Source organism: Arachis ipaensis, chromosome B4 (genome assembly GCF_059453495.1).
Source record: "Arachis ipaensis isolate K30076 ecotype BB chromosome B4, ASM5945349v1, whole genome shotgun sequence".
Lineage (NCBI taxonomy): Eukaryota > Viridiplantae > Streptophyta > Magnoliopsida > Fabales > Fabaceae > Arachis > Arachis ipaensis.
Window position 1 is genome coordinate 73,314,830 of NC_142439.1, and position 15,433 is coordinate 73,330,262.

Sequence of the window (15,433 nt, forward strand, 5' to 3'; positions counted from 1 at the left end):
ATCTGCCTGACTGAGATTTACAAGGTGACCATAGCTTGCTTCATACCAACAATCTCCGTGGGATTTGACCCTTACTCACGTAAGGTATTACTTGGACGACCCAGTGCACTTGCTGGTTAGTTATGCGAAGTTGTGAAGATATGTTTAGACCATGGTCCTGTGCATCCGTTTTTGGTGCCATTGCCGGGGAATCAATTTCGAACAACAATTCACAACCTGAGTAGCAATTTCGCATACCAAGTTTTTGGCGCCATTGCCGGGGATTGTTAGAGTTTGGACAACTGACGGTTCATCTTGTTGCTCAGATTAGGTAATTTTCTTTTTGTTTTGTTTTCAAAAATTTTTCAAAAATCTTTCAAAAATTTCTCCTTTGTTTTCGAAAAAAAAAATGTGTTTTCAAAAATGTAATTTTCTTCAGAATTTTTAAAGAATGAATTCTAGTGTTTCATGAAGCATGGCCGGCTGTAAAGCCATGTCTAATACGACTGTAGGGCATGTTAGACGTGTCATGTCTGAGTTACATACTAAAGCTTGGCTGGCTATTAAGCCATGCCTGACCCTTTGATTGGAGCTTTAGAGCATAAGATTCCTGGAATTCATATTAAAAATTTTGAATCCTTATTTTTCTCTTTTCTAAATAATTTTTGAAAAATATAAAATAAAAATCCAAAAAAATTAGAAAATCATAAAAATCAAAAATATTTTTTGTGTTTCTTGTTTGAGTCATGAGTCATGTTATAAGTCTGGTGTCAATTGCATGTGCATCTTGCATTTTTCAAAAATTCTCATGCATTCATAGTGTTCTTCATGATCTTCAAGTTGTTCTTAGTAAGTCTTCTTGTTTGATCTTTGCATTTGCATGTTTTGTGTCTTTTCTTGTTTTTCATATGCATTCTTGAATTCTTAGTGTCTAAGCATTATAGAATTCTAAGTTTGGTGTCTTGCATGTTTTCTTTGCATTAAAAATTTTTTCAAATATATGTTCTTGATGTTCATCATGATCTTCATAGTGTTCTTGGTGTTCATCTTGACATTCATAGCATTCTTGCATACATCACATGTTTTGATATAAAAAAAATTCATGCATTGCATAATTTTCATGTTTTTCTCTCTCATCATAAAAATTCACAAATCAAAAAAAATATCTTTCCCTTTTTCTCTCATCAAATTCAAAAATTGGATTGACTTTTTCAAAAATTTTTAAAATCAAGTTGTTTTTTATGAGTCAAATCAAAATTTTCAATTTGAAATTCTTATCTTTTTCAAAATCTTTTTCAAAAATCAAATCTTTTTCAAAAATCAAATCTTTTTCAAATTTCTTAGTTATTTTCGAAAATTCCAAAAATATTTTTCAAAAATAATTTTCTTATTTGTATATCAAATTTTTGAAAATAACAATAACAATTAATGTTTTGATTCAAAAATTTCAAGTTTGTTACTTGCTTGTTAAGAAAGATTCAAACTTTAAGTTCTAGAATCATATCTTGTGATTTCTTGTGAATCAAGTCATTAATTGTGATTTTAAAAATCAAATCTTTTTCAAAACTAATTCCTATCATATCTTTTCAAAAATATCTTCTCATCATACCTTGTTCAAAAAATTTTTCAAAATATCTTTTCTAACTTCCTAACTTCTTATCTTTTCAAAATTGATTTTCAAATTTGTTTCAACTAACTAACTAACTTTTTGTTTGTTTCTTATCTTTTTCAAAACCACCTAACTAACTCTCTCTCTCTAATTTTCGAAAATATCTTCCCTCTTTTTCAAAAATTTCTTTTTTATTAACTAATTATTTTTATTTTTATTTTTGATTTTAAAATTTTTCGAAAAAAATACTAACCTTTTTCAAAAACTATTTTCGAAAATCACTAACTCTTTTTCAAAAATTATTTTTGAAAATTCTCCCTCTCCCATCTTATTCTATTTATTTATTCATTTACTAACATCTCATCTCACATCTCTGCCCTCCTCACAGTTGTGTTTCTTTCTTTACATCACATTCTTTGTCTCCCTCTTTTCTTCCACTCACAAAGGGATCCCTATACTGTGGTATAAAGGATCCATATTATTATTATTATTATTTTTCTGTGCCCTCTTCTTTGTCATATGAGCAGGAGCAAGGACAAGAACATTCTTGTTGAAGCAGATCCAGAACCTGAAAGGACTCTGAAGAGAAAATTAAGAGAAGCTAAATTACAACAATCCAGAGATAACCTTTCAGAAATTTTCGAACAGGAAGAGGAGATGGCAGCCAAAAATAATAATAATGCAAGGAGGATGCTTGGTGACTTTACTGTACCTAATTCCAATTTACATGGAAGAAGCATCTCCATTCCTGCCATTGAAGCAAACAATTTTGAGCTGAAACCTCAGCTAGTTTCTCTGATGCAGCAGAACTACAAGTTTCATGGACTTCCATCTGAAGATCCTTTTCAGTTCTTAACTGAGTTCTTGCAGATCTGTGATACTGTTAAGACTAATGGAGTAGATCCTGAAGTCTACAGGCTCATGCTTTTCCCTTTTGCTGTAAGAGACAGAGCTAGAATATGGTTGGACTCTCAACCCAAAGACAGCCTGAACTCTTGGGATAAGCTGGTCACGACTTTCTTAGCCAAGTTCTTTCCTCCTCAAAAGCTTAGTAAACTTAGAGTGGACGTTCAGACCTTCAGACAGAAAGAAGGTGAATCCCTCTATGAAGCTTGGGAGAGATACAAAGGACTGACCAAAAAGTGTCCTACTGACATGCTTTCAGAAAGGATCATCCTGGATATCTTCTATGATGGTTTGTCTGAATTGGCAAAGACGTCATTGGATACTTCTGTAGGTGGATCCATTCACCTAAAGAAAACACCTGCAGAAGCTCAAGAACTCATTGACATGATTGCTAATAACCAGTTTATGTACACTTCTGAGAGGAATCCTGTAAGTAATGGGACGCCTATGAAGACGGGAGTTCTTGAAATTGATACTCTGAATGCCATATTGGCTCAGAACAAAATAATGACACAGCAAGTCAATATGATTTCTCAGAGTCTGAATGGAATGCAAGCTGCATCCAACAGTACTCAAGAGGCTTCTCCTGAAGAAGAAGCTTATGATCCTGAGAACCCTGCAATAGCAGAGGTGAATTACTTAGGTGAACCTTATGGAAACACCTATAATTCATCATGGAGAAATCAACCACATTTCTTATGGAAGGATCAAAAGCCTCAACAAGGCTTTAATAATGGTGGAAAAAACAGGTTTAACAATAATAAACCTTTTTCATCATCCACTCAGCAACAGACAGAGAACTCTGAACAAACTACTTCTAATTTAGCAAACTTAGTCTCTGATCTATCCAAGGCCACTGTAAGTTTCATGAATGAAACAAGGTCTTCCATTAGAAATCTGGAAGCACAAGTGGGCCAGCTGAGTAAAAGGATCATTGAAATCCCTCCTAGTAGTCTCCCAAACAATACAGAAGAGAATCCAAAAGGAGAGTGCAAGGCCATTGACATAAGCACCATGGCCGAACCTGTAAGGGAAGGAGAGGACGTGAATCCCAAGGAGGAAGACCTCCTAGGACGTCCAGTGATCAATAAGGAGCTTCCCTCTGAGGAACCAAAGGACTCTGAGGCTCATCTAGAGACCATAAAGATTCCATTGAACCTCCTTATGCCATTCATGAGCTCTGATGAGTATTCCTCTTCTGAAGAGAATGAGGATGTTACTGAAGAGCAAGCTGCCAAGTTCCTTGGTGCAATCATGAAGCTGAATGCCAAATTATTTGGTATTGAAACTTGGGAAGATGAATCTCCCTTGTTCACCAATGAACTAAGTGATTTGGATCAACTGACATTGCCTCAGAAGAGACAGGATCCTGGAAAGTTCATAATACCTTGTACCATAGGCACCATGATCTTTAAGGCTCTGTGTGACCTTGGTTCAGTAATAAACCTCATGCCCCTCTCTGTAATAGAGAAACTGGGAATCTATGGGGTGCAAGCTGCTAGAATCTCATTAGAGATGGCAGACAATTCAAGAAAACAGGCTTATGGACAAGTAGAGGACGTGCTAGTAAAGGTTGAAGGCCTTTACATCCCTGCTGATTTCATAATCCTGGATACTGGAAAGGAAGATGATGAATCCATCATCATAGGAAGACCTTTCCTAGCCACAGCAAGAGTTGTGATTGCTGTGGACAGAGGAGAATTAGTCCTTCAATTGAATAAGGACAACCTTGTGTTTATAACTCAAGGATCCCTCTCTACATCCATGGAGAGGAAGCATAAAGAGCTTCTCTCAAAGCAGAGTCAAACAAAGCCCCCACAGTCAAACTCTAAGTTTGGTGTTGGGAGGCCACAACCAAACTCTAAGTTTGGTGTTGAACTCCCATATCCAAACTCTAAGTTTGGTGTTGGAGAGTTTCAACAATGCTCTGAACATCTGTGAGGCTCCATGAGAGCCCACTGTCAAGCTATTGACATTAAAGAAGCGCTTGTTGGGAGGTAACCCAATTTTTATTTATCTAACAATATTTTTCTTAGTTATATGTCTTTATAGGTTCATGATCATGTGGAGTCACAAAATAAACAAAAAATTCAAAAACGGAATCAAAAACAGCAGAAGAAAAATCACACCCTGGAGGAGCATCTGCCTGGCGTTCAATGCCAGAACAGAGCCTGGTTCTGGCGCTGAACGCCCAAAATGGGCAGCATCCTGGCGCTGAACGCCCAGAACAAGCATAGTTCCGGCGTTCAACGCCAGAAATGGGCAACAAATGGGCGTTGAACGCCCAAAATGGGCACCAATCTGGCGCTGAACGCCCAAAGTTGAGTGCAAGGGCATTTTGCATGCCTAATTGGGTGCAGGGATGTAAATCCTTGACACCTCAGGATCTGTGGACACCACAGGATCATCTCAGAATCTGTAGACCCCACAGGATCATCTCAGGATCTGTGGACCCCACAGGATCCCCACCTACCTCCACTCACTCTCTTCTATCTTCTCAATCATCCTCTATTCCCAATAAACACTCTTCCCTATTAACCCTTTACCACTCACATCCATACACCCACTTACCTTCAAAATTCAACATCTCTTTCCCACCCAATCCCACCCATATGGCCGAATACACACCTCCCTTCATCTCCTCCATATCTTCTTCTTCTTCTTCTATTCCTTCTTCTTTTGCTCGAGGACGAGCAACATTCTAAGTTTGGTGTGGTAAAAGCATAGCTTTTTTGTTTTTTTCCATAACCATTGATGGCACCTAAGGCCAGAGAAACCTCTAGAAAGAGGAAAGGGAAGACAAAAGCTTCCATCAAGGGTCTATAGCTCAGTGGTAGAACATTTGACTGAAATCAAGAGATCCCTGAGATACCTCAGGGGATACATTTTCTTCCACACAATTATTGGAAGCAACTAAGGGTGGAACATCAAGAGCACTCCATCATCCTTCATGAAATAAGAGAAGATCAAAAAGCAATGAGGGAGGAGCAACAAAGACAAGGAAGAGACATAGAAGAGCTCAAGGACATCATTGGTTCCTCAAGAAGGAAACGCCACCATCACTAAGGTGGATTCATTCCTTGTTCTTATTTCTTATGTTTTTCGTTTTCTATGTTATGTTCTTATCTATGTTTGTGTCTTCATTACATGATCATTAGTAGTTAGTAACTTTGTCTTAAAGTTATGAATGTCCTATGAATCCATCACCTCTCTTAAATGAAAAATGTTTTAATTCAAAAGAACAAGAAGTACATGAGTTTCGAATTTATCCTTGAACTTAGCTTAATTATATTGATGTGGTGACAATGCTTCTTATTTTCTGAATGTATGCTTGAACAGTGCATATGTCTTTTGAAGTTGTTGTTTAAGAATGTTAAATATGTTGGCTCTTGAAAGAATGATGACAAGGAGACATGTTATTTGATAATCTGAAAAATCATAAAAATGATTCTTGAAGCAAGAAAAAGCAGCAAAGAACAAAGCTTGCAGAAAAAATAAAATAAAATAAAAAATAGGCGAAAAAAAGATATAGAAAGAAAAAGAAAAAGCAAGCAGAAAAAAGCCAAAAGCTCTTAAAACCAAGAGGCAAGAGCAAAAAGCCAATAACCCTTAAAACCAAAAGGCAAGGGCAAATAAAAAGGATCCCAAGGCTTTGAGCATCAGTGGATAGGAGGGCCTAAAGGAATAAAATCCTGGTCTAAGCGGCTAAACCAAGTTGTCCCTAACCATGTGCTTGTGGCGTGTAGGTGTCAAGTGAAAACTTGAGACTGAGCGGTTAAAGTCAAGGTCCAAAGCAAAAAAAAGAGTGTGCTTAAGAACCCTGCACACCTCTAATTGGGGACTTTAGCAAAGCTGAGTCACAATCTGAAAAGGTTCACCCAATTATGTGTTTGTGGCATTTATGTATCCAGTGGTAATACTGGAAAACAAAGTGCTTAGGGCCACGGCCAAGACTCATAAAGAAGCTATGTTCAAGAATCATCATACTGAACTAGGAGAATCAATAACACTATCTGAACTCTGAGTTCCTATAGATGCCAATCATTCTGAACCTCAATGGATAAAGTGAGATGCCAAAACTATTCAAGAGGCAAAAAGCTATAAGTCTCGCTCATTTGATTGGAGCTATGTTTCATTGATAGTTTGGAATTTATAGTATATTCTCTTATTTTTATCCTATTTGATTTTCAGTTTCTTGGGGACAAGCAACAATTTAAGTTTGGTGTTGTGATGAGCGGATAATTTATACGCTTTTTGACATTGTTTTCAGAATGTTTTTAGTAGGATCTAGTTACTTTTAGGGATATTTTCATTAGTTTTTATGTTAAATTCACATTTCTGGACTTTACTATGAGTTTGTGTGTTTTTCTGTGATTTCAGGTATTTTCTGGCTGAAATTGAGGGACTTGAGCAAAAATCAGATTCAGAGGTTGAAGAAGGACTGCTGATGTTGTTGGATTCTGACCTCCCTACACTCAAAATGGATTTTCTGGAGCTACAGAACTCGAAATGACGCGCTTCCAATTGCGTTGGAAAGTAGCCATCTAGGGCTTTCAAGAAATATATAATAGTCCATACTTTGGCCAAGAATAGATGACGCAAACTGGCGTTCAACGCCAGCTCTCTGCCCAATTCTGGCGTCCAGCGCCAGAAAAGGATCCAAAAACCAGAGTTGAACGCCAGAAATGGATCAAAACCTAGCGTTCAACTCCACAAATGACCTCTGCACGTATAACATTCAAGCTCAGCCCAAGCACACACCAAGTGGGCCCCGGAAGTGGATTTATGCATCAATTACTTATTTCTGTAAACCCTAGTGACTAGTTTATTATAAATAGGACCTTTTACTATTGTATTAGACATCTTTGGACGCCTGGTTCTTAGATCAGAGGGGCTGGCCATTCGGCCATGCCTGGACCTATCACTTATGTATTTTCAACGGTAGAGTTTCTACACTCCATAGATTAAGGTGTGGAGCTCTGCTGTTCCTCAAAGATTAATGCAAAGTACTACTGTTTTCTATTCAATTCATCTTATTTCGCTTCTAAGATATTCATTCGCACTTCAACCTGAATGTGATGAACGTGATAATCATCATCATTCCCTATGAACGCGTGCCTGACAACCACTTCCGTTCTACATTAGAATTGAATGAGTATCTCTTAGATCTCTTAATCGGAATCTTCGTGGTGTAAGCTAGAATGATGGCGGCATTCAAGAGAATCCGGAAGGTCTAAACCTTGTCTATGGTATTCCGAGTAGGATTCAATGACTGAATGACTGTGACGAGCTCCAAACTCGCGATTGCTGGGCGTAGTGACAGACGCAAAAGGATAGTAAATCCTATTCCAGCATGATCGAGAACCGACAGATGAATAGCCGTGCCGTGATAGGATGCGTTGACCATTTTCACTGAGAGGATAAGATGAAACCATTGACAAGGGTGATGCCTCCAGACGATTAGCCGTGCCGTGACAGGGCATTTGGATCATTTTCCCGAGAGAAGACCGAAAGTAGCCATTGACAATGGTGATGTATCACATAAAGCCAGCCATGGAAAGGAGTAAGACTGATTGGATGAAGATAGCAGGAAAGCAGAGGTTCAGAGGAACGAAAGCATCTCTATTCGCTTATCTGAAATTCTCACCAGTGATTTACATAAGTATTTCTATCCCTATTTTATTAATTAAATTCGAAAACCTCATTACTATTTTATATCTGCCTGACTGAGATTTACAAGGTGACCATAGCTTGCTTCATACCAACAATCTCCGTGGGATTCGACCCTTACTCACGTAAGGTATTACTTGGACGACCCAGTGCACTTGCTGGTTAGTTATGCGAAGTTGTGAAGATATGTTTAGACCATGGTCCTGTGCATCCGTTTTTGGTGCCATTGCCGGGGAATCAATTTCGAACAATAATTCACAACCTGAGTAGCAATTTCGCATACCAATAGCTGCTAAGAGAGCAGAACGGATGTTAGAACAGCCAACGGAGCTGTTGGGTTTAGTGATTTCCGTGAGTTTCGACTTTGAGGTAGGGGATTTAACATTTTTAATTTAGAATGCCTACAAAGTTATTTGGATAATTGCAAATAGTTAATAATGATTAAGAGTTGATTAATTGATGTGAATTGTTTGAAATATGTTTGAGAATAGTTAGTTGAAGTGATTATTTTGAATTATGATTAGAATTGAATGTGGTTGTGGTTACTTTTAATTATAATTGAAATTAGATGTGGTTGTGAAATGTGACTGAATTATTGATTCCGCGATGAATTGGTTGAGATTCTGATTTTGAGTGAATTATTGTCTTGTTTGATGTTGAATTGGATATTTGATGTATGGGAACTAAGGGAATTGAATGTGGCTGTGAAGTTTACTTGTGACTAGTTGAGATTGGTTTTGGTGGTTATTGAAGGATTGGAACTAAGGGATTAAACTGTTTTGAGAACCTGTTATTTTCTGAAATAATTTAGTAAACTTTAAGAGTATATAAATAATTTATTAATGGTTAGACTAATTTTCTGTGTCATGATTTATTGATTTTGACTTGGCTGTGATTGTGACTGGTTTCATTGTTGTAAGCGATTAATTGATGAGGTTGATTTTGGTTTGAGGCTATGCTTGTTACCTAAATTTCGGGTTACATTGATTTCTTAATTTGGTTGTTATTGTTGATTTAAGGTTAACTAGAGTTGATTTTGAGAACGGTTAAAGGATTGGAGGATGATTACTGAAATATTTTCCTAAAGTGTGATCTTTAGAATAAAATGGTAACTTTGCTAATGACTAAAGAACTTTAAAAATAACTAGAAATATGAAAGGATGGTGTTTGGAATATTAGTTATGAATTCTGGAGGCTGAACTGATCTACCTTTAAAGGACGGTTTATGGAAACTCTGATTTTAATTATTGTTAGGATGTCAATTGTTAAACTGATTTATGATGAAATGATTACTGAGATTCTGTTGTTGTGAAAACTGCTGATAAAAAGGCTGGTAATTTGTTGAGAAAGAGGGAACCCGTAAGGGTGGCTAAGTCCGAGTTTTAGGGGAGGTGCTGCCGAAATTTTATAAAATCTGAGATTTTATTTGAGAAGTTATTTTAGAATATTTCAACTTCCATAATCATATTATTTGAGTTTTATTTAGTTAAAAAAAGAATTATAATATTTTGAATTTGAATTACCAAGGAAGGGTTTATGTTTCGAACTTGAATTATTTAAGAAAGAAATTATGTTTTGAATTTGATTCAATATAGAAAGAGTTATGTTTTGGGCTTGAAATAAAGGATTACCTTTTTAGAAATTTGGTGAAATAATAATATTTGAATTTGAATAGTAAGAGAGATGATTTTTGAATCTTTGTGAAGTTGATAAACTTGAGAAAGAGTTTTATTTGATTACTTCTAATGAAAGGTTATGTTTTGAAAAGTGTTTAATGAATTTAAAAAATAAATGATTTTCTTGAGTCTTTGATAGAGAACTAAAATGAAAGATAGTTTTAAAGTTGGCTTGACTCAAGGTTTCCATAGCAGAGATTATGAACTGAATTGATGATTGAGATTTTTATGAACGAATGGTAAAGAGAAATGGCTTGAGCCAAGATATTGCAAAAGTGAAAGATGTAAAGTTTGTATAGTATGATTGAACAGAGAAAGAAAAAGATATTGCATAAGAATGTGAATGTGATGACGAATAATGAGAATGATAATGAATGATGGTAATAAGAATGATTATGTGATGATTTGCTGCGTGAAGGTAGTCAGATAGATAGTGGTACGACCACAGAACGTTTTCCAGTGTTACACAGCTATTGAGAGTTGTACCTGCAACTGATAACCTGGGATCACTTGCAGAGGATATTAATTTATACACGGCTAGAATGCCGCACCTGTAAGGCAAGGATTGCTTATAGAGAATATGATTTTATACAAGGCTGGAATGCCGTCACTTGTAAGGCAGAGTCTGCTTACAGAAGATAGGACGCATACGTCAGTTAGTGAGAACTGTACCTATGCTGACTGGAAAACCATTCCCGTTTCAGCTGCTTCGGGTTACGTCGGAAGCGGGTAGAAACCGAGAAATGAGCTCATTACCTGCACTAGGGCTAGACATGCATCATCGTTGTTTGCGCATCTGCATTTGATTGGGTTTGCTCGTTGTACTTCCCTGTGATTATGCTGTTTGCCTTGCTATGACTTATTTGTGTGTTGAATTGAATCTTTTGTTAGTGCTATTATTTGGTGAATGTATGATGATGATTAAGAATTGATGTTGTGATTGAAAATTAATTGTGTGGTTAAGAAATGCTTAATGTGACTAGTTTTATATTTTGGAATTTGTCTTGAGCTTCGAGATTTTCTTTGGAAGAGGTAAATAAGTAATTAAAGTAAAACCAAGAATAGTATTTTCATAAGAGTTTGATAAAAATATAGTTTCCTTGAGTATGTTAATTATTTGCATTCTATTTCATTACTTTTACGGCATTCCCATTCCCTACTGAGAACGTGTGGTTTGTTCTCACCCCAAAATTTTCCACCCTTTCAGTGACACAGGTTCGAAGACACAGTGTGAAGCTGGGGCGATTATAGAATTTATTTATGAGTTAAGTGTGAGTTAATTTGCTTTCATAGAGTTCCCTCGCCCTTATTGCTTAAGATTTTTATTTTATACAGAGGGATAGGATTTGTATATGAGTTTTATTTGAAATCTTTTGTATGACAGATATTATTATTAATAATTATGTGATTATTATTACTTTGAAATGTTTGATATATGATTTTGATTATCAAAAACAAAATTTTCTGGAATTTTCTATAAAACTAAATCGCGATATCGAACTAAAGGCTCAATAGTAAATAGTTAATAAAGGAAAGCAGGTTGGTAACGCCTTACCTTCGGTACGATCATGACGTTCTGGAAGTTGGGTCATTACAATTTGCATATGCTTCTTCAAGGTTTGCATGATTTCAAAAATTTCATAAAATGTCCTAGATGAAAACTTCAATTAAACAAATTCTAATGCAATTGAGCAATAATAATCATGCTAGCTTCCCAATACATATAAGCTCATGCTAAGTTCTTCTTTAATAACCTTGTTTGTTTATGATCATGAAACTAAATTGCTTTTGAACTCACAAAACTCAAGATGGTAGTCATAATGTCATAGCACATGTTACAATTCAACAATCAAGCTATGCTTATTCACAACACACATGTATACAAAGGAAATAGAAGACAATCATGCAATTTAAATGTACTGGAAACAAATAAGAGGAAAAGAAACTTTACCACCTTGTAGTTCATCTTCATTGTTGTTGTCACTTTCCTCCTATTCTTCCCCTTCCCACACCAAACTTAGAATGATTGCTTGTCCTCAAGCAACAAATAAAACAGTGGTGATGGGGTTTATGATAGTTCATGAATGTCTTAAACAATAGAGTGTTAGTAGTACATGTGTTTAAGCATACAAAATTAAGAATCACAATAAAGGCACAAGAAAGAAACAGAGGCAATATGATTGCATTAATAAGTGGTGTGCATGGTACATAGCATGAAAGATAAGTGGCAATACCAAACTTAGTGTGACACTTTCATTTTAGAATGAAGCAAGTACCCAGTGAAGAATGAAAATCAAATTGTTGCATGGCAACACCAAACTTAGAATGCAATCATATGCCAAATTATTGAAAGTAAACTAAGCAAGGAAAGAAAATGTTACCTACGGTTGGGTTGCCTCCCAACAAGCGATCTTTTAATGTCATTAGCTTGACATGTTGTTCTCAACTTTCTTCCTCTTCTTCCAATTTGTTAAGACGAATGACCTCAAGGGGAAAGAAGAGCAAGTTGATGTACCCTGTTTTGAGTGCCTCCCGGCAAACTTTCTTTTGTTGTTTTCTTGATTTGCTTTGCTTGTTGGGGTAGGGGTTGGATTGTTTGTAGTTGACCTTTTGTTCTTCATGCATATAGTTCTTTGTTCCTTGGTCACAATCCTCTTTTTTGTGCTTTTGTTGATTGCCTTCACTTCTTGAATTTCAACACTTGGGTATTGTGAGATGGTTGGAGTATCCTCTTTATTAAGAACTTCTTGGAATGGTGGCTTACTTAGTACAGGGATCTCTTCTTTTTGCTCTACCAATTCCTTATTTTCACCCTCATTAAGAACTTCTCCACTCCTTAGACTGATGGCATGATATTCTTCCCCTGGCCAAGGGAAGACATTGGTTGGTTCATCAACAAAATGTTGTGCCAATTGTCTCATTTGCTCTTCTTGATCTCTCCTTGAGATCTCCATATCTTCAATTGCCTCTCTTATATTTTGCCTTAAAAACTCACTGAGTTGGGCAATAAAGAGATATCTCTTGGAGAGTTCTTCTATTGCAAATTCTAGAAGATTTTGTGGAGGTGCATATGTTTGACAATTATGGGATGATAGTCCTTGAAGAATGGGGTATGCAGCATTAAAATTTCTCCCAAAGCCAAAATTTCTATAGTTGTTATAACAATATGAACTATTTTGTGGCTCTGGGAGGTATTCCATTTCATTTGATTGCTCATACTATATCATTCTTTGGTGATATTCCCAGCCACCATTAGGAAAATGACTAGAATCATTTTATGGTGGTGGGCAATATCCCATATGACATGATTGATCAAAAGATGAGGTAGACTCCATTCTTACTTGCAAAATACTCTGTCTCAAATAATAATTACCAAAAGAAATTAGAATCCCCATTGTCACAGATGAGGAATTCTTAGTGAGGCAATAACACAAACACCTTAGTAGCAAGAGAAAATAAAAAGAAATTAAATGACAAAAACAAAAAAAAATAAAGGAAAAAATGTCTAATCTAGGTAATCAACCAACCGGTAGTTTGTTAATCACAATTAATCCCCAGCAACGGCGCCATAAAACATGATGACCGGAATTCACTACCCACATATAATGAATCTGTTCTTTAGCAAGCGCACCAAATATCGTCAAGTAATAACCCACTAGGAGTGGGGTCGAATCCCACAGAGATTAATGAATTAAAGCAAACAATAGTTAATTGATTATCCTAGTTAGACTATTCAAATTTTGAGTGATAATCAAACAAGAAAATGTAAATGACATGAAAGTAAAGGAAAGCAATAAAGTGCAAGAAAATAAATGGCAAGGAAAGTAAAGTACAAGAAAGTAAAGTGCTGGAAATGTAAAGTGCAAAAAATGTAAATAACCATAAAGTAAATAAAAGAAAGAAAGATAAAATAAACATTGGAATCAAGAGATATTACATTCTCTGGATTAATTGATTTCATCTCATCTTTAATCATGCAACTCATTGACCTCTTGGCAATCATGATTGATTGAGTCCCAATTCCTTGGTGACTCAATCTCTCAAATCTTGATCAATAGCCAATTCCTTGGTCTAATTGCTCATGAGAAGAGATGAAGAATGGTCCCTGATTATACCACACACTTTTCTTGGTCCAAGTAGAGGGAGGATTATATGTCACCATATCCAAACACAAAAACTCAAATCCTATTTAAGTGTGAGAAAGAATTTCATGCATGGTTTTATGTTTCCTCTTCCAAGGTTCCCATAAAACCCAATTGCATTCAATCTCTTTTCCAAGATAATTGAATGCTAGAATGAAGAACGAAATTCTTTCAAGTAAATCAAAGAGAGATGAAGAGAAGAAGAAGAATAAAAATAATCAATCCATTGAAAAACAATAGAGCTCTCTTTCTCAATGGAAAGAGTTAGTAATTCATAACTAAAAGATATTTACAAAGTAAGAAAGAAAAGAGAAGAAATTGATGGTGAACGGAGAGGGTCCTAAGACTTCCCCCAATCCAGCATGAGTAATTCTATGAAACTAAGGCCTTTATATAGGCTCTCCTAATTTACAAACTTAAAGGAAATTAAAAGCAAATTACAATGAAATGAAATCAAACTATTCTAGATGCTTCTTGTGGCCTTGATTGATTGATAAGTATGGCTTGAATGAGAGTTGGAGTGGGCTTGATTGAAGGTTGGGGGCTGCAGGGAGAAGTTGGCGTGTGGTTTCAAGTGCCACTCCCACTTAATTTTGCCCTTTGGAGTATGACCCACTTTGCAATGTTGAAAGTATGGAGTTGGTTGGGCCTAAAAATGAATGTCCACTATTTAGTATTATATATTTTTGGAAAGCTCTGAATGTTAGCTTTCCAACGCCTTTAGAATTAACTCATTTGGACCTTTGTAGCTCAAGTTATGCCCATTTGAAGGTGGATAGGTCAGTCTGTCAGGTAGCCCAGCGTGCCACGCCCACTCTCTGGCGTGCCACGCCCATATATTATGAAACTGGCGTGCCACGGGCACCCTTTGGCATGTCACGCCTTCGATAATGCTCTCTAGCTAGTAGAACTGGTGTGCCAAGCCCAGAACCTCAAGTGGCACGCCCATTATGAAAATAGACCTGGCGTGCCACACCTTCGATATCAAGTGGCACGCCCAGGTTTTGCAATGCTGAATTAATAGCCTTTTTCACCTCCAGTTTTAATGTCCACTATATAGTATTATATATCATTGGAAAGATCTTGATGTCAGCTTTTCACCGCCACCAAGATCACATCATTTGGACCTCTATAACTCAAGTTATATCCCTTTGAAGATGAAGAGGTCAGGCTGGTAACTCTGCAGTAACGTCTTTTGCTCTCTGTGATTTCGGGATCAATATCTTCCTCAATTCCAGAGTCCATTATAAAGTGTTATATATGGTTGGAAAGCCCTGGATGTCTACTTTCTAATGGTACTAGAATCATCTCATTTGAAGTTGTGTAGCGCAAGATATCTTCATTTGAATGAGAGAAGGTTAGGCTGGCATATGCCCCGGCGTGCCATGCCCAATGCTTGGCGTGCCACGCCCATAGTGGGGCTCAAAATCACTCCTCTGGAAATTAAGCCT

The 15,433-nt window shown here is 36.5% G+C and overlaps 1 non-coding gene across 1 annotated transcript; it reads right to left on the reverse strand.

The window, feature by feature from the left end:
• Nucleotides 1-2,641: 2,641 nt before the first annotated feature.
• LOC148567918 (small nucleolar RNA R71) lies at nt 2,642-2,749 on the reverse strand. The gene has a single exon (XR_015881483.1). It is a non-coding gene; the product is annotated as a small nucleolar RNA R71 (small nucleolar RNA).
• Between the last annotated feature and the right edge of the window lie 12,684 nt (nt 2,750-15,433).